This window comes from Triturus cristatus, chromosome 10 (genome assembly GCF_964204655.1).
Source record: "Triturus cristatus chromosome 10, aTriCri1.1, whole genome shotgun sequence".
Lineage (NCBI taxonomy): Eukaryota > Metazoa > Chordata > Amphibia > Caudata > Salamandridae > Triturus > Triturus cristatus.
The window spans coordinates 905,115,200-905,139,667 of NC_140593.1; the positions used below are offsets into that span (position 1 = coordinate 905,115,200).

General features: G+C 48.3%; 1 long non-coding RNA gene across 1 annotated transcript in view; it reads right to left on the reverse strand.

The window, feature by feature from the left end:
• Positions 1-677: 677 nt before the first annotated feature.
• Positions 678-24,468, reverse strand: part of LOC146796225 (uncharacterized) — a 44,634-nt gene continuing 20,843 nt past the window's right edge. The window contains exon 2 of the long non-coding RNA XR_014969583.1: positions 678-1,097. This is a non-coding gene — a long non-coding RNA (uncharacterized LOC146796225). The remainder of the gene's footprint in view (positions 1,098-24,468) is intronic.

Consider the following 24,468-nt stretch of genomic DNA (forward strand, 5'->3'; position numbering starts at 1 on the left):
CAGTACACATAGAAAGAGGAAATCAACTTTGGTGATTGTTTCTGTACAGGAAGGTGTCCCTTCCTGCACATAAACAATCCTTTAATAAAGACGTTTTGCAAGTTCCATGTGTGCTAATGCAGCACACATAGAAGTTGAAAAACACCATTCTGGGAAGGGAAGCCTTCCTGCAGATAAACAACCATCCCCGTGACGCAGACAACCTTGCACCATGATGGCACATGGCAACAGTGTGTGCACCAGCGCAGGGGGAAGCACAGAGATGCGACGTTTTGTTGTAAATATGTTGCATCCCAGTGCTTCGAAACTAACGCAGCGAGGCGCAGCAAAATGATGTGCTGCACCGCGCTGTGTTAGTTTATTGTAAATCTGCCACAATGTTTTCAATAGGGTTACTAGCAAGATCACCTTACTATTTTGACAGCAGATTGGCATTAGTTATAATTACAAAAACAACAAAAATGCATCGAGAGGAATCTCTCCTTCTGTTGTCTGGAGAGTTATGTGTAGTGAGAAACGTTACAAGACAATGTGGCCTTGCTTAGGGCAAATGTGGAAGGGAGGAGAAGAAGATTGACTTTAGGCCCGTTTCCCTCCATGTATCTGTTCAAACGAATTGCCTTTGTAATGGCTTGCAAATGCACCAACCACCCAGAACCCACAAGTTAAGATACAAGTTGCTTGGAGAATCCATACAGCCTTTATTTTTCAGCCATGTTACGTATAAATAGATCTCTGTCGAATTGACTATACAATGCAGCCTGGTAAAAAGATGCAGCTTCTCACTATTCCTATAAAATTGACTAACAATAAGCTTGAAATAGAGGTAAAAGGCATATAAAAAAAATCTACAAAGAAGAAAATAAAATTAGAATTCTCTAAGTGGCTACTGGGAGGTGACCATAGCCGAAGGGCATCTGAGTTGCTTCATTTTCGGGCACGAAGTTTGCTGCCTCCTCAGAATGAATCAGAGGACCCAATCCACCAGGGCGGCGACACGGTTTCTTTTTTGTTGCATGAATATTACGTTTGTACAAAACAATGGCTTCTCCCCCTGGAACTCCAACTCCATTTGTTATGGGGTTTCCATAAGGTACCTAGGTACAAAATAAAAGTTTAAGTGTCAGAGGTAATGTTTATTTTCATCATTTGCTTAAAGAATTGATTGTTTGTGTCTGCCTTCTTAGGCCTTCATTGTTGGAGATACAGGGAGCAGTACAGCAATCTAGCACCCGAAAAAAGTGCAATAAAAGCACCTCCTGTACTTCCGATACAGGCATAAATACGTGTGTATTCCCATAATGGAACTAGAATTTAGCCATATATAAGAGCCAATGAACGCTTGTTCCTTAAAGTCTAGGGACGTCTGAAGTTGCTACGTTGCAACTGTGTACCTTTGTATAAACCTTTACAAGCTTGAGAAGTGCAAACTTAAGAAAGTGGGCAGTTTTAGTTTGCAGTAGCATGAAACCATACCCGTTTCTGCTAGTCTTTGAGTAGAAGCAGGTGGAACAATGATGCTTGGCGGTAACACCAGTGGCGGCTCCTCCGCTATGGTGGAGGAGCGTCACCCCACTGCTTTCAAGCAGTGCAAGAAGCAAAAACATAAAAGGATAATAACTTTTAGTTATTATCATTTTATGTTTCTGCTGCTTTGTGGGCGGGCAGGTGGGTGAGACTGGTCTGTGAGCAGGGAAGTGGAGGAGTGGTGTGCCCACTCCTAAGTGCGCAGACTGTTTGGTTATCCCTCTCAGGCCGCCCAAACCAGTCATGCGCACTTTCACACTTCTCCATGCAGGCTGAAATACAGCTGAATTACAGCCTGCATGGAGAACATGCCCATCCCTCCAGCCCCTGGCTGAGTGTCATGTCATAGCTCGAAGACCAATCACAACGCTGCATCGCAGCGTTATGATTGGCTAAGGGGAGGGAGCCTGGCTGCCTGCTTCTGTTCCTGAAGTCATAGGCAGGAGAGCAGAGAAACGGGACACGGCGGCGGCAAGTTAGGTTATTTGTTTAAAAAAAAAAATGTCACTCCCTCCCGCAATCGCGACCCCCGTGTCTGCCCCCCAACCCGCAAGCCATGCCGAGCTCCACTGTGTAACACACTTGCTTTCAGGCCCTGAATGTATGGCTACAGTTTCCTACCAAATAATTTGCTGTAATTGGATTAAAGGAGGAAGTGGTGGTATGTGTAAATTAGTTTTAATTTGCTAGAAAATAAGGATTTATTTAGGCATGCTTCAGTTTCCATAACTGGCCGCACATTTTCCATTCATGAAACGCTGCAGGAAAGTGCATAGTTATTTTAAGTCTACACGTTTACCATGTGGGAATGTGTCTTTCTCTATTTCAGAAATTCAATGAAAATATCACCTCAGCAATGGTCTCTGTTTATAAAATGTATTATCTGTTCTGTTTTCTTTGTTACATTCGGGCTCTCCTGACGAAATAGTGGCCCAACAATGATATATATGTGTGAATTTTTGTTGTGATGTTGGCTATCTCTGCATAATATTGGCAACGCCATGATATAACTTTGGCTTTTTTATCAACATATTTTCTGTCCCAGGAATTGTAGTTATCCATCCTTGACATATTTATCAGCAGTCTTGGCAGCACACAGGCTATACCTCCATAGTAGTCATTCATCCATGACATACTTCTGAAGATCAATAGCACTAAGTTGGATACCTTTGCATAAAAATGACCATCCTTGACTTATTTTTGGCCATTCTTGACAACACATTGGTTATCCTTGCCTACCAGTGACTTGTCCATGACATCTTGTGGGTAGTCCTTGTAACGATCTGACTGGCCCACCATCATAGTGACTCATCCAGGACATATTGTGGATATTCCATTCCTGGCTACTGCGCATAATGGTAGTTTAGCCATAACATATTGTGGGCATTTTTGGAGGCATGATGTCTATCCCTGCACAATAGTTACCCATTCTTGCCATATTGTGAATAAGTTTGATGATATTACGACTATTTCAGGCACTGCTTGTAAGAAATTGGGTTGCTGGTTGAGGTGGGTGTAACCCCGAAACCTGTCCTAGGATGCTTGGTTCCAGTCCAGGGAGGACCTGGCTTGGCACTTCGGGCTGGACTGTTCCCATGAGGCACAGGGTCAAGACTGATTTGCATATGGCTGGGTTCAAACTGGAATGGCATGGTGAGCAAAAAAACGATGGATTTAGGCCCAGATCTCTGTACTGGGGTGAATGTATGACATTGTTCTGCATTCTGTCCATCAACTGTTGTTTTTGCATTTGTCACCCCGAGTGGGACGGGTATGCTCAGACGTGAGTCCCGTGCTCTCCATGTCACTGGAATCAAGCTATACTGGCTGAAGAGGGGTGAAACCCCGAAAACGGACCTAGGATGCTTGGTTCCAGTCCATGGAGGACCTGGCTTGGCAGTTCGGGTTGGACTGTTCCCATGAGGCACAGGGTCAAGACTGATTTGCATATGGCTGGGTTCAAACTGGAAAGGCATGGTGAGCAAAAAAAGATGGATTTAGGCCCAGATCTCTGTACTGGGGTGAATGTATGACATTGTTCTGCATTCTGTCCATCAACTGTTGTTTTTGCATTTGTCACCCCGAGTGGGACGGGTATGCTCAGACGTGAGTCCCATGCTCTCCATGCCACTGGAATCAAGCTATCCTGGCTAAAGAGGGGTGAAACCCCGAAACCGGTCCTAGGATGCTTGGTTCCAGTCCAGGAAGGACCTGGCTTGGCAGTTCGGACTGGACTGTTCCCATGAGGCACAGGGTCAAGACTGATTTGCATATGGCTGGGTTCTAACTGGATGGCATGGTGAGCAAAAAAACGATGGATTTAGGTCCAGATCTCTGTACTGGGGTGAATGTATGACATTGTTCTGCATTCTGTCCATCAACTGTTGTTTTTGCACATGAAACCCTTCTCAGCCACAACCACAATTCTTCTCAGGGTGAAATCACAAGCAAACCCTAAATTAACCTGTGCTCAACTTGTGTCGGGTTTGGCACAGAGCAGTCAGTCTAAAATCAGAGGAAATGTGTAACCTATTTGTGCAACTCTTCAAATAGTAACACAGTGAAAAACCACCATAAAAGGATCCCACACCAGTTTAGATGTATAGAGAAATGTTTGATAAATAAAAATGAGACCAAAACGATAAAAATCTAATCAGTAGCACTGGAGATATGCAAGATTTTGGTGAAAATAGCACCAAAAAGTACAAAGTACTATCGCCAGACTGGGACAAAGTCGCAAGTTCTGGCCGACCGTTATGAAGCGCGGGTCCACTTAGGCCAACAGAATTAAGTACATTAAATACTTGTTTGAGGAGCATTGCGAGGATCTGCGTCAAAGATATGTCGCGCAGGCAAAGCAATACATCAGATACCAGACACAGCGAGGCTTTGATATGAGGTCCTGCATCATTGAGGATCCCATCAATAAGGGCTTGTGATGTGAAGTCCCGTGCTGAGGATGCGTTGCGCAGTTGGGGCAATGTGTCTGGTCAGAGGAGCTGCAAGGCTGTGATGTGGAGTATGGTGTTGTCGAGGCTGCCATTAACGAGGGATGTGAGGGCCTGCACAAGGATGTGTTGAGCAGCAGTAGTTCCAATTAGGCAATGGGCTGCAATGCGATGCTGGGCTTTGCGACGGTTCTGACCCAAGCAAAAGAGTTGATGGGTTGGTTCCAGTTGGGGTTGTGCCGCACAGGAGATGAGTTGGTTCCGCTGTATCCACAGAAGCTGGCAGAACACCTTAGACATACTTCCAAGGGTCCAGGACTGGCAGAGTAGACTCAGAGATGGTAGAGTTCAGGTGCTGGGTTCAAAGATGTTGGAGCCTTCTGTCCCTGAGGCTTAGGTCAGGAGGCCAGCCAACTAGCCCTTTGAGTCACTTAGGGGTCCTGAATTCAACAGATGCAGGTCCAGTCCTTCTCACCCAGGTAAGAGGGCAGCAGGCAGCAGGTCAGTACAGTTGGGCAGCAATCCTTAAGAGCAGGAGTCAAGCAGAGTGGCAATCCTTTCAGCAGTACAGCAGTCTTTTTTCCTGCCAGATTATCCAGAGGTTCAGAAGTTTCCTTAAGAGTTGTCTGAGGTCCAGTATTTATATCTGGTCCCCTTTCTCTGGAAGGTGGGAGAAGTTTCTAAAATTCCCTTTGAAGTCCCCAGGCATCTTGCCTTTCCTGCTCTGGCTCCAAACTAACTGAAAGTGGTTTGCAGCCCCTTGTGTGCAGGCAAGGCACAGCCGATTCAAGTGTAAGTAGGGCTCAGCCCAGCTACGCCATCCCATCCTGTTAGTGATGACCCATCCAGACACAACTGAGCTCTCTATTGCATGTGTCTGTCAAGGGGAAATGCACAAAACCCAGTCCTGGGACCCAGAGACAGGTTACAGGTACTAAATGGCTAACAAAAGAAAATTACAACTTTTTAAAAGTTTCATTTTCAAAATTGTAACTTAAAACCCGACTTTATTATGAGTTAGGATTTTTTATTACAATTACAAAGACACCAAACATGAACTGGTCACCTGTTACCATTTGGTAATTACAGCTTATTAAATGTGATAAGGTAATTCCAATGTTATCTTATTGAAGAGCTAAGCCTTGCAGTAGTGCAAAACAAATTGAAGAGTTTTGCACTACTACATATAACACTTAAAATTACATGTCCTACTTCTTAAATTCACTGCACCCTGCACATTGGGCTGTACAAGGGCATACCTTAGGGGTGACTTTTATGCATTAAAAAGAGAAGGTTTGGGCCTGGCAAAAGATTTATTTTACTAAGTGGAAATGGTTGTTTAAAAACTGCACACATGGGTCCTAATGGCAGGACTGAGACACGTTTATAGGGGCTACATAAACGGTTGGCTTAATCAGTGGTGCAGCCCCGCTGGTAGTATTGACTTTAAGGGCCTGGGTACACGTAGTGTCACTTTACTAAGGACCTATAAATTAAAAATGACAATTTTAAGATAAGCCAATGTTGCCATGTTTCAAGTAGTAAGCAAGTGCACTTTGGCACTGGTTAGCAGTGGCAAAGCGTGCAGAGTCCACAGGACAGCAAAACCTAGATCAGCAAAAATGGAGGAGGAAAGCAAAATGTTTGGGGGAAGACCACCCTAAGGCATGACAAATCTAACATCTGTGACCCCAAGCTGAAATTGGGGCGAATTATCCAACCTCTTGGGAGTTCTCATCACTAAGGCGGAAGAATTGTATAGACCATCAGCACTGGCATGGTCTGACTCAGGATGGTGTTCCACCATTCTCTGTAGGTAGATGAACCACCTCAACTGTTTGGGATTTTTAGGAGGAAGGCATAATGTTTGAGGGAAAGGCCACCCTTAGGCCTTTCCCTCAAACATTTGGAGATCGATCTTTTAGAGGTCTATCCTTGCCATAATGTGGGTATTCCTAACAACATTGTGGCTATTACTAGCATAATAGAGATCCATCATTGCCATATATAGAATATTCTTGAAAAGAACTGTGAGCATGGCTGGCATAACAGCAGCCATCTATTTCCTATTATGGTTTTCTTGACATAATTCCGCCTATCCGTGGCATAAATGTGCTAAAAATACTTTCCAATTAATGGACATCCCTTTGTTTGATCCCATTGATGACGATTATAGGAGAACATCAGCAGCAGTCTGTTTTCATGTGTGACAGTAATTGTTAGTGCTAGGTGAAAAAGTCTTAGAGGCATAAATAATAAAAAAATTCTTATTTCACGGAAAAATTTATGTATTTTCAGAAAATTGCCATGCTATGTTGCAGACCAAACAATTGCATTTATGGAATATTTCTAAAGCTGATATTTGAATGATAATTCACATTGTGTGAAAAATGCAAAGAGAAAGAGAGTGAAAAAATAGTGAGTGAAACACAAGAGCAGAGATGTAGATAAAGCAGTCGAGGGGAGAAATAGTATAAAAAGGAGATTGAACAAAAGGGAAAGAAAGAGTAAAGAAAAATGAGATGCAAAGAGGGGAAGAGAAAGTAAAAGAAGAGAAAACAACTAAGAGAGAGATACAGAGAACATAGGAAGGACTAAATATAGAAAGGAAGAAAGAAAACAATTGATAAAATAAAAAGGGAATTTAATAGTAATGGAAAAAGAGCATAAAAATAGGGGCTGGAGAACCAAGGAATGCATGATGGTAAAAATCAACATGAAAAGGACATGAAAGGCAGCATGAATTACATAGATGAAAAGGATCTAACAAATTAAAATAATAAAACAATAGGAAAAAAGAAATAAAGTGTGGAACAGAAAAAACATAGAGAAAGGCCAGAGAACATGAAATTCAGCACGACTGGGAGACAATTGAGAGCAGGAGGCAAACAGATACAGGGTAATAGCTGAAACTATCCAGAGAAAAAAGAATCACTAGGTCACTTCTCAAAAGCAAAACCACAAAGTTCTGTTGGTTATGTCTATGTTGTTGGGTTACCTTCCCATGTGCCCTGCACCACTCAAAGACAACAGAGGTGTGTTAGAACTGGCATTTTTAGCATGATTTCTCCAGTCTTTTTGCTTCTGACCTCCTGTTTTTCGACTGTATGTGGCATTTTGTTTTGCTGTTTTTAGGACTCTGGACACTTCACCACTGCTGACCAGTGCTAAAGTGCAAGTGCTCCTTGTGTAACGTGTATTGGTGATTGGTTTATCCATGATTGGCATATTTTATTTACTAGTAAGTCCCTAGTAAAGTGCACCAAGTGTGCCCAGGGCCTATAAATCAAATGCTACTAGTGGGCCTGCAATACTGATTGGGCCACACTCATGAGTAGCCCTGCAAACATGTCTCAGACCTGCCACTACAGTGTCTGTGTGTGCAGTTTTAAAATGCCAATTTAACCTGGCAAATGCACCCACTTGCCAGGCCCAAACCTTCCCTTTTACTTCATCAAAGTCACCCCTAAGGTAGGCCCATGGCAGTCCCATGGGCAGGGTGCTGTGCACTTAAAAGGTAGGGCATAAACTGGTGTTTTTATGTGTCCTAATGGTGAAATACTGCTAATATCTTTTAAGTGTAATTTCTCATTGGGAGAAGATAGGGATTTGGAGTTTGGGGTCTCTGAACTCACAATTTAAAAACGCATCTTTTGATGAAGTTGATTTTAAAATTGCATGGTTGAAAATGCCACTTTTAGACAGTGGACAGATTTCTTGCTTAACCATTCTGTGCCTCTGCTTGACTGTAGAATACACATCTGGGTTTGCTGACAGTTGTTCTCGCGCATTTGCTGTACATAGTCACACAAAGGAGCTGAGATGTATCTTGCATATCCCGATGGCCTGTCACCAGGCTGATGTGCCTACCTCCGCTAGAGTGGTGGGATGAGTTGTCACTGACACCTGAATAGGGCGGTGCCTGTCCTCACACAAAGCTGTCTCCATCCAATGTAGTGAATCTGGAGCCAGAACATGGTGGGTCTTGTGCTCTACTAAGACTTTCCTTTGAGGTTTGCCTACTTAAAAGGCACAAAGGGATTAAGTATCACACCTCTGACATCCAAAAATCAGAACACTTCTGGACTGAGGACATTCTTCCAGAAAGAAGAGCTGGATGCTGTAGGGGGGACTGCTACTCAGCCTGTCGCTTATTTGTGCTGGCCTGCTGCTTGCTGCTTCTATCCTGGAAGTGATAGAACTGGACTTTGCTTTTTAAATCCTACTTTAAAGGTTCCCCAAGGGCTTGTTCATGCTTACCTCCTGTTAAGAAGTCTCTGGGCAATCAAATACTTCACCTACTAGTGCCTGGGCTCTTCTGTTGAGAGTCCTGACTTGACAAGTGGTATCAAATCCAGGTCCTGGGTCCTTGGAGGTAAAATGTGGTGATCCAAGAAGAAAATCAATGCATCAACCACCAGAGCCTGTTTTATCGATGCAGCGATAAAGAAGATTGGCACATCACCGCTGCCTGCACCAAAGCGTGGTTTTCGATCGGCGCTTCAACCACAGCTTTCACCACAGGCCCCAGCTCAATGTCACAGTGTGTCAGAAAAATTGCTGCAATATGAGTCCCAAGCACTGTGCCACTGACGTCCGTGACACCCGCTCCAGCTCTGATGCAGAACCTGTCCGCTAGCTGTAGAAATGAAACAGCGCTGGCTTTGCAGCAGGAAAATTGATGTGGCACCTGCTTCGCCACTGTTGCAATGACGCAGCATGTCTAGATTTTCAACGCATCATTCCTTGATGCCGATATTTCATTGAAGCCGCACCGCAGTAAGGAGCTGAGGCCACGTATCCACAAATTAAAGCATCACCTTCCCTTCCAGTAAGGAACTGACACATCACCTCCCCTAACAGTAAGGAACCGATGCATCACACCCCTTGCCTTGCAGTAAGCAGCCGACACATCACCTCCCCTGGCAGTAAGGAAATGATGCATCACCTTCCCTGTGGAGTAAGAAACTGACGCATCGCTTTGCTTTTCGGGCATTACCTCTCCTGCGCCTGTTTTGCCTTTTTATTTTTGATGATCCGATGTACTTTGTGCTAAAAGAAATGCATCCATAGACTTTGATGGACTGAACCCATTCAATCTTTGAAAAGTGATATCTTGACTTGTGTATTTTGGATTTTTGTTGTTTTGGTCTGGTTTTATTCAGATGAATATTGGCTATTTTTCTAAACTAGTGTGGACTCATTTTGTAGTGGTTTGGATGTGTTAGTGTGTGTATGTACACCTGCTTTACACATTGCCTCTGAGATAAGACCGACTGCTTGAGCCAAGCTACCATTGGGGTGAGCAGAGTTTATCTTAGCTGTGTGACTCCCTTACCTTGCCTAGAGTGAAGTTCCCATCTTGGACAGGGTGCCAACCACTGCCAACTAGAGACCCCTCTTCTAGCATGGTGTAACCAATCTCAGATAATATTGTTGGGTGGTTTAAAGGCACATTTCAAATGCAGCTTTGAAAGCCTATAAAAATAAGGATCTCGATGAAGAGAGCAACATTCCTGATTCCATCTTCCCGTATGATATGAAAGCAGGGAAACATGTTAAATTGATCATCGACTTACTGTTGGGCATCAATGGGGTAATCCTAAAGGGGATGGTTGAAAGGTACAATCCAACATCTTTCACAAGAAGAGAGGTCTCTGTTTTTTTAATAATTGATTATATTATCTCTAGCTGCAACTTCTTTGGTACATTTTCTCAGCTTCGTGTTCAATTTAATCGTGGCAGTGACCATGCGATAATTTCCTCAGTACTTGATTTACAGATCCAAAATTGAAACTGGTCACTAAAAGCTGATAATGGCACTGCAAAAATTGATATAAACCAAAGTCGGATTTTCAGGAACTCTCACAATATTACCTCTTCTTGGGATCACAGCATAGCAGGTAAGACAAATCTCATCCATGGCTTTGAGGATAGACGGTCTGCAATTGTTCATAAGATACAGAGATTGTTAGGAATTTGGTTTCTGGGTGGCAGGGGTATGCACCCTGTCCAAGGAGGAACCACAATCCTAGTCAGGATAGGTTACAACACACCCTAACTTATCCTGTGCTTACCCTCAGGTAGCTAGACCCAGAGCAGTTAGGCTTAACTTAAGAGGCAATGTGTAAAGTATTTGTGCAACACTTCAAACAGTAACACAGTGAAAACACCACAAAATGACTCCACATGAAGTTAGAAAAATAGAGCTTAATTTTCTAAATAATACAAGATCAAAATGAAAACATTCAACAAGAAGAAGTAGACCTACACATTTTTAAAGAATAAATGTAAAATAGTGCTTAGAGGCAATATGCGCTTAAATGGGTTATCTGGTTGCACTGGACCAGGGCAAAGTCAAACATTTAGGCCAACTGTGACGGAGCGTTGGCCAGATACAGGAATTCACTTGGGCCTGCTGAACCAACGAATGTCGAACAAGATGCAAGGTGCAGCCGAACTGATGCATTGGTTGCGAGCCGTGCAGTGGGCGAGATACATCATGATTCTGCACACAATGGCGTTGATGCATTGGTTCCGAGTGTGAGGCATGGGTTCAGTAGACCATGCCCAGCTACGGCTCCCATAGCAGGCGATGTGTCGATTCCGGGTGTGATGCGCTGGCTCCGTTCCAAGCTTCGACGAGGATGAACCGGTTCCGATCCACGTAAACGCGAAGATGAGCTGGTTCTGACTGACGTAAAGGTGAAGATGTGCTGGTTCCAATGAGGATGTGTCGGTTCTGGTTGTACAAGCACAGTAGGCCTCACTTCTAAGGGTCGAGGACTGGGGTGGAACCACTTGGCAGGGCAGGCTCACTGCTTGTAGGGTTGAGATGCAGATGCAGGTAATTGAAGTGTTTGCTTTCCCTGAGACTTGGAACAGGAGGACAGCCAGCAAGCCCTTGCAGTCACTCTGGGTTCAAGTGATGCAGGTCTAGTCCTTCTCACCCAGGTAGGGAAACATCAGGCAGCAGGGCAGCTCAGCAAGGCAAGTGCACAGCAAGACAGATGTCCAGCAAAGCAGCATTCCAGCAGAGTGGCAGTCCTTTCAGCAGCACAGAAATGAAATGAAAAATTATATTTATATAGCGCGTAACTGCCCGGAGGCCTCGTCGCGCTCTTGTTCCAGGCAGAGTAGTCACAGGTCCAGAAGTGCACCAATGTCAGGGGGTCAGAGGTCCAGTACTCATACCTGGTTATGTCTTTGAAGTGGGGGAGACTTCAAAGAAAGCTTTAATGTTAATTTAGGTCCTCCTTTTCTGCCCTGGCTCACAACTCATTATGGGTGGGCATGCAGCCTTTTGTGTGGAGACAGAAACCAGCCTATTCAGGTGTGTCGCCCCCTCCGTCCCATCCTGCCCAGTATGGCCCATAAGGATGTAGATGGCCTATCAGTCATACACAAGCTCCCTTTGTGTGTGGCTGTCTACAGGAATGCTCAAAGCCCAACTCCTATTTACCCCTGATGTGCATTTAGAGATAGATAGCAGGCACAGAGGTGCCGATTCGGATCCTGGAAAAATTTCCCCTGGCCGAATTGAATCTGGATTTTTTACCGTACGAATCGTACAAGTAGCGTACAAACTGCCAAGTACGATTCGCATGGGAAAAACTCCATACGAATCACATCCGGAACATTTCCCCACACGTCCTCGGGTCGGAAATTGTGTCCGACACATCCCCGAACGATTTACCGTACGAATCGAAAAAATGAAGTCCGACCACGCTAGTACGATCACTCCCGTCCTCTCGATTTCACAACTGTATGCAAAAAGCAACGTACGGACCGAACTCCCACAGCAAGCATGGAGACACGTGTCCGCATACGCGACGAATACCTCACCACAGACCCCGCATGTATGCGCAAAATGCCCTCCGGCCGCGGATGTACGTGCCGAACCCCCACCCCACCAGTGTATGTACGGACCGTACCCCCACCCCACCAGTGTATGTACGGACCGTACCCCCACCCCACCAGTGTATGTACGGACCGTACCCCCACCCCACCAGTGTATGTACGGACCGTACCCCCACCACACCAGTGTATGTACGGACCGTACCCCCACCCCACCAGTGTATGTACGGACCGAACCCCCACCCCACCCGTGTATCTACGAACCGAACCCCCACCCGTGTATCTACGGACCGTACCCCCACCTGTGTATGAATGGAGCGTACCAACACCCCACCTGTGTATGTACGGACCGTACCCCCACCCGTGTATGAATGGAGCGTACCAACACCCCACCCGTGTATGTACGGACCGTACCCCCACCCCACCCGTGTATCTACGGACCGTACCCCCACCCATGTATGAATGGAGTGTACAAACACCCCACCCGTGTATGTACGGACCGTACCCCCACCCGTGTATGAATGGAGCGTACCAACACCCCACCCGTGTATGTACGGACCGTACCCCCACCCGTGTATGAATGGAGCATACCAACACCCCACCCGTGTATGTACGGACCGTACCCCCACCCCACCAGTGTATGTACGGACCGTACCCCCACCCCACCAGTGTATGTACGGACCGTACCCCCACCCCACCAGTGTATGTACGGACCGTACCCCCTCCCCACCCGTGTATGTACGGACCGTACCCCTACCCGTGTATGAATGGAGCGTACCAACACCCCACCCGTGTATGTATGGACGGTACCCCCACCCCACCCGTGTATGTACGGACCGTACCCCCACCCCACCAGTGTATGTACGGACCGTACCCCCACCCGTGTATCTACGGACCGTACCCCCACCCGTGTATGAATGGAGCGTACCAACAACCCACCCGTGTATGTATGGACCGTACCCCCACCTGTGTATGAATGGAGCGTACCAACACCCCACCCGTGTATGTACGGACCGTACCCTCACCCCACCCGTGTATGTACGGACCGTACCCCCACCCCACCAGTGTATGTACGGACCGTACCCCCAACCCACCAGTGTATGTACAGACCGTACCCCCACCCCACCCGTGTATCTACGGACAGTACCCCCACCCGTGTATGAATGGAGCTTACCAATACCCCACCCGTGTATGTACGGACCATACCCCCACCCCACCAGTGTATGTACAGACCGTACCCCCACCCCACCAGTGTATGTACGGACCGTACCCCAGGCCCACACACCAGCACCCTCACCCAACATCGGGCATGTACGAGTCGTACTAAGCCATAGCAAAGGACAGCACTGTACAACAACATGGCCCATGTACGCACCGTACAGACGCTAAAAACACTCCTACTGAACCATGACTAACCTAAAAAACACAAGGACAGTCAATCCGAGGCCCACAACACCACTAAACATATCCAACAAGGCCAAATACATCCTATACACTGACCTGCAACTGACAAACAGATAAACAGAGGCCCAAACCACTACCACTCCTTATAACACACCCACCCAAAGTTCAAACACAGCCACACCCACAATGGACCAATAAAAAGGCCCAACACACACAAACCATGATCCTTTGCAACAGATCCACTGCTGCCAGACCCCAGAGACAACGCACTGCACCATACTTCAACCATCAATACACCTCACACTTACACTCCTTCACACAACCACCATCACAAACACACCCTCATCACATTCACACACACACACCTGCACACCCACAACCATCCACACCCACACCCATCCACACCCCCACCCCCACAACCATCCACACCCACACCCCACTCCATGCCCACCAACAAGAATCCAAAGTTCACAAAGGACGAGCTGGAGTCCCTTGTCGACGAAATCATCAGAGTCGAGCCACAGCTCTTTGGAACATTGGTCAGACGGACTAGCATATCAGAAAAAACTGCCATGTGGGAGAGGATAGTCAATTCCGTGAATGCTGTTGGGTCCACCAGAAGGACCAGGTATGAGTGCCAAGCCAGGTGGTACGATCTGCGGAGGACGGTCCGCCGCAAAATGACGGACGAGCAAAACCAGGCCAACATCACTGGAGGAGGGCCATTCCGTAGACCGGTACACTACCATCCCTGGGAGGAGAAGGTGATGACCACGCTGGAGCCGTTGGCATGTGACGGACTAGAAGGAGTCCGAGAGCCTGGTGAGTACACAAACAACTCACCTCACATGGGGGGAACGCCATATACAACCCAAATACCAATCATGCACGCAACCCCCACAAAGCCAGCACCGGACACAACCACACTCCAAAAACACACACATGCCACTAGCGCCTCCATGCCCCATGCCCCAAGCAAGGCCAGGCCAAGTCACAGGCCACACAAAACACAAACACAAGACAGGATGTCCCCGATGCCGGGAGGGTGGGCCTCAAAACTAACACATAGCAAATCTGAAGCACACAACAATGCCCTCAGCCCATATGGCTTAGGGCACAGCCATACCAACAGTGTGTCCCCACACAGTACTGTTTTGCCTGCTAATGGTGGCCGCGTTGCAGGACGACAAGGGTATCAAGGCACAATTTGCACATAACAGCAGCCAATGAAGACGCAGCACACTGAAAGAGTGTCAGCACACACCGCCACAGCAGCAGCGCAGACTCACACACTCCGCCCAATGGGTGCCCGCAGAGAAGAAACAAACCCACATGAACAAGCCAATGGCCTTTGCAAGACCTGCAAACTGTGTGTGCCCAGGAAGCTGGGCTGAGGTGACAGAGGGTGACACACAGAGGGAGGGAGAGGGGCAGAGAGAGGGACAGAGACAGAGGTGGACACAGGGAGACAGACAGAGGGAGGGAGGAGGCTGACAGAGGGAGGGAGAAAGGGAGATAGAGGGAGACGGACAGTGGGAGGAGGCTGACAGAGGGAGGGAGTAAGGGAGACAGAGGGAGACCAAATCACCCTTGGGTGGTGTGGCCATGTCCGCTCGTCAGCACGTGGACTGTGTGCATGTAGACAAGGTTTGGCAGTGCCTTAACCCCCCCTTTAACCTTAGATAAACACTAGCCCATGTGTCAATGTGTGCACGAGTACATCCGTGCTGCAGGCACAAACAGAACCTTACACCCAGTATGACTACCCACTGTGTTCGTCAGAACCCTGTCACAAATTGTTAAGTTACCTACCTGCATTCTCAAATAGCATGGAAAAAACAGCATTTGGCCACGTACAGTGCAACACGTAAGGCGGCTCTGCATGGCTTGCTACGCCCGCTCACTACACTGCTGACTGCGTTCCCAAAATATGCATCAACTAAGATTGTGTCACACATAGGTAAAGTGTCGAAAGCTGTGGCCAAGGGACATACCCATGCACAAGTGCACTGTGTGAGGAATGCTAGCCAAATCCAACCACCCAGAGGAACTGTGCCAATTCAAAAAAGAATGAAACATGGATGTCGCATGTAACACAATTAACACTGTCTCTCTCACACACAGGTCAACGTCGTCGATCTCCCCCCAACACTGGGGGGGGAAGACTCACAGGACCAGGCTCTGCGTGAAGAGGACCCCAACGCCAGCGACGACTCTCACCACTCCGTGGATGACCCAGACCAACCTGGCCCCTCTGGTGTCCAACCACCTGCAGCACCTGCGTCAGGTACAACTGTGCCAACCACCACCCCCATTCCTGCCACATCCCAGGAGACACCCAGGAGCCCTGCCCGCACACAACAATGCAGCCAGTCTGTCCAGGAGGGACAAGGTTCTTCGGGCACCCAGGAGGAGGCAGGCGACACCGCAAATGCCATCCCTCAGGGGTCCCGGAGACTTGATGTGCCCACAACGGCAGGCCAGGCGCAAGTGGGCAGGGGTGGTGGGAGTGGAGGACGGCGGAGGCCCGAACCTGCCCAGTTGGCTCAGGACCCGGCTATGGCACACGTCAGAACCATCCTGGACGCATACCGGCGTGACTCCAGAGGCATCGCCCAGGTAGTGGAGACCCTCAATGAGATGAAGGCCCTGCAGGCTGAGCATCATGCCAGGATGGAGGCAAGACATGCAGAGCACTTGGCGGTGCACAGGGACATGAGCCAATCCCTCCGTCAGATCGCCCAAAGCCTGGCAAACCCTCCCTGTGCCAGCAGGCGTAGAGCAGCACCAGCCCCAGGGAGGGAGGAGGAGGAGGAATCATCTGACGGAGCGTCCCTTGCACCGTCAAACCAGGCGTCTGAGGGTCCCCGCAGGAAGGTGGGTCGTCCACGCAAAAGACCGTGAGAGTCAGCGGAACATCACCATCTCCCAGGTCACCTGGCCTGGCACCTGGCCCTATGGCCCAACAGCAGTACAGCAGCAAAGGACATTCTCTGCCACATGGCCTTGCTGGTCACTGTCTGACCAATGTTGACAAAGACTGTGGCACAGACTCTGATGACTGTCAATGGCAAGGACACCAACTCCCCCTGTGAACTTTGGATTCTACACTCCCGCCAAGCACCTCTTGTCACCCCCCCGAACACATAACCCAGCACTAATAAAATTCATCACAATCACAAGATGATGCCGTCATTTTGCATTATTCCACTACATGTGTGTGTTGTAAAGTGAAACCATGCCTGATTTCTGAATTAACTCCGAACCACCATACCCTGGGGTCTGAGTCTGGCACAGGACACACATGGGTCACAACGTACCATCCAAGACAGACATGGAGCACCATACTCACCCGTGATGGGCCCAACCAGCTGAGGGGGTGCCCGCACAACTGTGCCCACAGACCTATTTAGAAGAGCAACAGTCATGCGCAGAGGTCAGGGATCATGTGGAGTGTTCTGGGGTGGGAGTCCCAGGTATGTGTAGACACGTGGCAGAACCATGTCCTGCATGCTTGAGTCAGGTGGATGTGGCGAATGGTGGGCCAGCCAAGGTTGGATGCATGGAGATGGCACAATTGGGTGTTGGATCACAGTGCCACAAGGTTGTGTTGTGGGTGTGGGCTGCATCCTGAGGGTGTGCGTGGATTGAGAAGGTCATCCTGCTTCTGACCTCCTGTTTTTCGACTGTATGTGGCATTTTGTTTTGCTGTTTTTAGGACTCTGGACACTTCACCACTGCTGACCAGTGCTAAAGTGCAAGTGCTCCTTGTGTAACGTGTATTGGTGATTGGTTTATCCATGATTGGCATATTTTATTTACTAGTAAGTCCCTAGTAAAGTGCACCAAGTGTGCCCAGGGCCTGTAAATCAAATGCTACTAGTGGGCCTGCAGCACTGATTGGGCCACACTCATGAGTAGCCCTGCAAACATGTCTCAGACCTGCCACTACAGTGTCTGTGTGTGCAGTTTTAAAATGCCAATTTAACCTGGCAAATGCACCCACTTGCCAGGCCCAAACCTTCCCTTTTACTTCATCAAAGTCACCCCTAAGGTAGGCCCATGGCAGTCCCATGCGCAGGGTGCTGTGTACTTAAAAGGTAGGGCATAAACTGGTGTTTTTATGTGTCCTAAATGGTGAAATACTGCTAATATCTTTTAAGTGTAATTTCTCATTGGGAGCAGATAAGGATTTGGAGTTTGGGGTCTCTGAACTCACAATTTAAAAACGCATCTTTTGATGAAGTTGATTTTAAAATTGCATGGTTGAAAATGCCACTTTTAGACAGTGGACAGATTTCTTGCTTAACCATTCTGTGCCTCTGCTTGACTGTAGAATACACATCTGGGTTGGCTGACAGTTGTTCTCGCGCATATGCTGTACATAGTCACACAAAGGAGCTGAGATGTATCTTGCATATCCCGATGGCCTGTCACCAGGCTGATGTGCCTACCTCCGCTAGAGTGGTGGGATGAGTTGTCACTGACACCTGAATAGGGCGGTGCCTGTCCTCACACAAAGCTGTCTCCATCCAATGTAGTGAATCTGGAGCCAGAACATGGTGGGTCTTGTGCTCTACTAAGACTTTCCTTTGAGGTTTGCCTACTTAAAAGGCACAAAGGGATTAAGTATCACACCTCTGACATCCAAAAATCAGAACACTTCTGGACTGAGGACATTCTTCCAGAAAGAAGAGCTGGATGCTGTAGGGGGGACTGCTACTCAGCCTGTTGCTTATTTGTGCTGGCCTGCTGCTTGCTGCTTCTATCCTGGGAGTGATAGAACTGGACTTTGCTTTTTAAATCCTACTTTAAAGGTTCCCCAAGGGCTTGTTCATGCTTACCTCCTGTTAAGAAGTCTCTGGGCAATCAAATACTTCACCTACTAGTGCCTGGGCTCTTCTGTTGAGAGTCCTGACTTGACAAGTGGTATCAAATCCAGGTCCTGGGTCCTTGGAGGTAAAATGTGGTGATCCAAGAAGAAAATCAATGCATCAACCACCAGAGCCTGTTTTATCGATGCAGCGATAAAGAAGATTGGCACATCACCGCTGCCTGCACCAAAGCGTGGTTTTCGATCGGCGCTTCGACCACAGCTTTCACCACAGGCCCCAGCTCAATGTCACAGTGTGTCAGAAAAATTGCTGCAATATGAGTCCCAAGCACTGTGCCACTGACGTCCGTGACACCCGCTCCAGCTCTGATGCAGAACCTGTCCGCTAGCTGTAGAAATGAAACAGCGCTGGCTTTGCAGCAGGAAAATTGATGTGGCACCTGCTTCGCCACTGTTGCAATGACGCAGCATGTCTAGATTTTCAACGCATCATCCCTTGATGCCGATATTTCATCGAAGCCGCACCGCAGTAAGGAGCTGAGGCCACGTATCCACAAATTAAAGCATCACCTTCCCTTCCAGTAAGGAACTGACACATCACCTCCCCTAACAGTAAGGAACCGATGCATCACACCCCTTGCCTTGCAGTAAGCAGCCGACACATCACCTCCCCTGGCAGTAAGGAAATGATGCATCACCTTCCCTGTGGAGTAAGAAACTGACGCATCGCTTTGCTTTTCGGGCATTACCTCTCCTGCGCCTGTTTTGCCTTTTTATTTTTGATGATCCGATGTACTTTGTGCTAAAAGAAATGCATCCATAGACTTTGATGGACTGAACCCATTCAATCTTTGAAAAGTGATATCTTGACTTGTGTATTTTGGATTTTTGTTGTTTTGGTCTGGTTTTATTCAGATGAATATTGGCTATTTTTCTAAACTAGTGTGGACTCATTTTGTAGTGGTTTGGATGTGTTAGTGTGTGTATGTACACCTGCTTTACACATTGCCTCTGAGATAAGACCGACTGCTTGGGCCAAGCTACCATTGGGGTGAGCAGAGGTTATCTTAGCTGTGTGACTCCCTTACCTTGCCTAGAGTGAAGTTCCCATCTTGGACAGGGTGCCAACCACTGCCAACTAGAGACCCCTCTTCTAGCATGGTGTAACCAATCTCAGATAATATTGTTGGGTGGTTTAAAGGCACATTTCAAATGCAGCTTTGAAAACCTATAAAAATAAGGATCTCGATGAAGAGAGCAGCATTCCTGATTCCATCTTCCCGTATGATATGAAAGCAGGTAAACATGTTAAATTGATCATCGACTTACTGTTGGGCATCAATGGGGTAATCCTAAAGGGGATGGTTGAAAGGTACAATCCAACATCTTTCACAAGAAGAGAGGTCTCTGTTTTTTTAATAATTGATTATATTATCTCTAGCTGCAACTTCTTTGGTACATTTTCTCAGCTTCGTGTTCAATTTAATCGTGGCAGTGACCATGCGATAATTTCCTCAGTACTTGATTTACAGATCCAAAATTGAAACTGGTCACTAAAAGCTGATAATGGCACTGCAAAAATTGATATAAACCAAAGTCGGATTTTCAGGAACTCTCACAATATTACCTCTTCTTGGGATCACAGCATAGCAGGTAAGACAAATCTCATCCATGGCTTTGAGGATAGACGGTCTGCAATTGTTTATAAGATACAGAGATTGTTAGGAATTTGGTTTCTGGGTGGCAGGGGTATGCACCCTGTCCAAGGAGGAACCATAATCCTAGTCAGGATAGGTTACAACACACCCTAACTTATCCTGTGCTTACCCTCAGGTAGCTAGACCCAGAGCAGTTAGGCTTAACTTAAGAGGCAAGGTGTAAAGTATTTGTGCAACACTTCAAACAGTAACACAGTGAAAACACCACACAATGACTCCACATCAAGTTAGAAAAATAGAGCTTAATTTTCTAAATAAAACAAGATCAAAATGAAAGCATTCAACAAGAAGAAGTAGACCTACACATTTTTAAAGAATAAATGTAAAATAGTGCTTAGAGGCAATATGCGCTTAAATGGGTTATCTGGTTGCACTGGACCAGGGCAAAGTCAAACATTTAGGCCAACTGTGACAGAGCGTTCGCCAGATACAGGAATTCACTTGGGCCTGCTGAACCAACGAATGTCGAACAAGATGCAAGGTGCAGCCGAACTGATGCATTGGTTGCGAGCCGTGCAGTGGGCGAGATACATCATGATTCTGCACACAATGGCGTTGATGCATTGGTTCCGAGTGTGAGGCATGGGTTCAGTAGACCATGCCCAGCTACTGCTCCCATAGCAGGCGATGTGTCGATTCCGGGTGTGATGCGCTGGCTCCGTTCCAAGCTTCGACGAGGATGAACCGGTTCCGATCCACGTAAAGGCGAAGATGAGCTGGTTCTGACTGACGTAAAGGTGAAGATGTGCTGGTTCCAATGAGGATGTGTCGGTTCTGGTTGTACAAGCACAGTAGGCCTCACTTCTAAGGGTCGAGGACTGGGGTGGAACCACTTGGCAGGGCAGGTTCACTGCTTGTAGGGTTGAGATGCAGATGCAGGTAATTGAAGTGTTTGCTATCCCTGAGACTTAGAACAGGAGGACAGCCAGCAAGCCCTTGCAGTCACTCTGGGTTCAAGTGATGCAGGCCTAGTCCTTCTCACCCAGGTAGGGAAACATCAGGCAGCAGGGCAGCTCAGCAAGGCAAGTGCACAGCAAGACAGATGTCCAGCAAAGCAGCAGTCCAGCAGAGTGGCAGTCCTTTCAGCAGCACAGCAGCTCTTGTTCCAGGCAGAGTAGTCACAGGTCCAGAAGTGCACCAATGTCAGGGGGTCAGAGGTCCAGTACTCATACCTGGTTATATCTTTGAAGTGGGGGAGACTTCAAAGAAAGCTTTAATGTTAATTTAGGTCCTCCTTTTCTGCCCTGGCTCACAACTCATTATGGGTGGGCATGCAGCCTTTTGTGTGGAGACAGAAACCAGCCTATTCAGGTGTGTCGCCCCCTCCGTCCCATCCTGCCCAGTATGGCCCATAAGGATGTAGATGGCCTATCAGTCATACACAAGCTCCCTTTGTGTGTGGCTGTCTACAGGAATGCTCAAAGCCCAACTCTTATTTACCCCTGATGTGTATTTAGAGATAGATAGCAGGCACAGAGGTGCCGATTCGGATCCTGGAAAAATTTCCCCCGGCCGAATTGAATCTGGATTTTTTACCATACGAATCGTACAAGTAGCGTACAAACTGCCAAGTACGATTCGCATGGGAAAAACTCCATACGAATCACATCCGGAACATTTCCCCACACGTCCTCGGGTCGGAAATTGTGTCCGACACATCCCCGGACGATTTACCGTACGAATCGGAAAAATGAAGTCCGACCGCGCTAGTGCGATCACTCCCGTCCTCTCGATTTCACAACTGTATGCAAAAAACACCGTACGGACCGAACTCCCACAGCAAGCATGGAGACACGTGTCCGCATACGCGACGAACACCCCACCACAGACCCCGCATGTACGCCCAAAATGCCCCCCGGCCGCGGCACCCGTGTATCTACGGACCGAACCCCCACTCGTGTATCTACGGACCGTACCCCCACCTGTGTATGAATGGAGCGTACCAACTCCCCACCCGTGTATGTACGGACCGTACCCCCACCCGTGTAGGAATGGAGCGTGCCAACACCCCACCCGTGTATGTACGGACCATACCCCCACCCCACCCGTGTATCTACGGACCGTACCCCCACCCGTGTATGAATGGAGCGTACCAACACCCCACCCGTGTATGTACGGACCGTACCCCCACCCGTGTATGAATGGAGCGTACCAACACCCCACCCGTGAATGTACTGACGGTACCCCCACCCCACCCGTATATGTATGGACTGTACCCCCACCCGTGTATGAATGGAGCGTACCAACACCCCACCCGTGTATGTACGGACCGTACCCCCACCCGTGTATGAATGGAGCGTACAACACCCCACCCGTGTATGTACGGACCGTACCCCCACCCCACCAGTGTATGTACGGACCGTACCCCCACCCCACCAGTGTATGTACGGACCGTACCCCCACCCCACCCGTGTATGTACGGACCGTACCCCCACCCGTGTATGAATGGAGCGTACCAACACCCAACCCGTGTATGTACGGACGGTACCCCCACCCCACCCATGTATGTACGGACCGTACCCCCACCCCACCAGTGTATGTACGGACCATACCCCCACCCCACCCCACCCGTGTATCTACGGACCGTACCCCCACCCGTGTATGAATGGAGCGTACCAACACCCCACCCGTGTATGTACGGACCGTACCCCCACCCGTGTATGAATGGAGTGTACCAACACCCCACCCGTGTATGTACGGACCGTATCCCCACCCCACCCGTGTATGTACGGACCGTACCCCCACCCCACCAGTGTATGTACGGACCGTACCCCCACCCCACCAGTGTATGTACGGCCCGTACCCCCACCCCACCCGTGTATCTACGGACCGTACCCCCACCCGTGTATGAATGGAGCTTACCAACACCCCACCTGTGTATGTACGGACCGTACCCCCACCCCACCAGTGTATGTACGGACCGTACCCCCACCCCACCAGTGTATGTACGGACCGTACCCCAGGCCCACACACCAGCACCCTCACCCAACATCGGGCATGTACGAGTCGTACTAAGCCATAGCAAAGGACAGCACTGTACAACAACATGCCCCATGTACGCACCGTACAGACGCTAAAAACACTCCTACTGAACCATGACTAATTAAAAAAACACAAGGACAGTCAATCCGAGGCCCACAACACCACTAAACATATCCAACAAGGCCAAATACATCCTATACACTGACCTGCAACTGACAAACAGATAAACAGAGGCCCAAACCACTACCACTCCTTATAACACATCCACCCAAAGTTCAAACACAGCCACACCCACAATGGACCAATAAAAAGGCCCAACACACACAAACCATGATCCTTTGCAACAGATCCACTGCTGCCAGACCCCAGAGACAACGCACTGCACCATACTTCAACCATCAATACACCTTACACTTGCACTCCTTCACACAACCACCATCACAAACACACCCTCATCACATTCACACACACACACCTGCACACCCACAACCATCCACACCCACACCCATCCACACCCCCACCCCCACAACCATCCACACCCACACCCCACACCATGCCCACCAACAAGAATCCAAAGTTCACAAAGGACGAGCTGGAGTCCCTTGTCGACGAAATCATCAGAGTCGAGCCACAGCTCTTTGGAACATTGGTCAGACGGACCAGCATATCAGAAAAAACTGCCATGTGGGAGAGGATAGTCAATTCCGTGAATGCTGTTGGGTCCACCAGAAGGACCAGGCATGAGTGCCAAGCCAGGTGGTACGATCTGCGGAGGACGGTCCGCCGCAAAATGACGGACGAGCACAACCAGGCCAACATCACTGGAGGAGGGCCATCCCGTAGACCGGTACACTACCATCCCTGGGAGGAGAAGGTGATGACCACGCTGGAGCCGTTGGCATGTGACGGACTAGAAGGAGTCCGAGAGCCTGGTGAGTACACAAACAACTCACCTCACATGGGGGGAACGCCATATACAACCCAAATACCAATCATGCACGCAACCCCCACAAAGCCAGCACCGGACACAACCACACTCCAAAAACACACACATGCCACTAGCGCCTCCATGCCCCATGCCCCAAGCAAGGCCAGGCCAAGTCACAGGCCACACAAAACACAAACACAAGACAGGATGTCCCCGATGCCGGGAGGGTGGGCCTCAAAACTAACACAGAGCAAATCTGAAGCACACAAC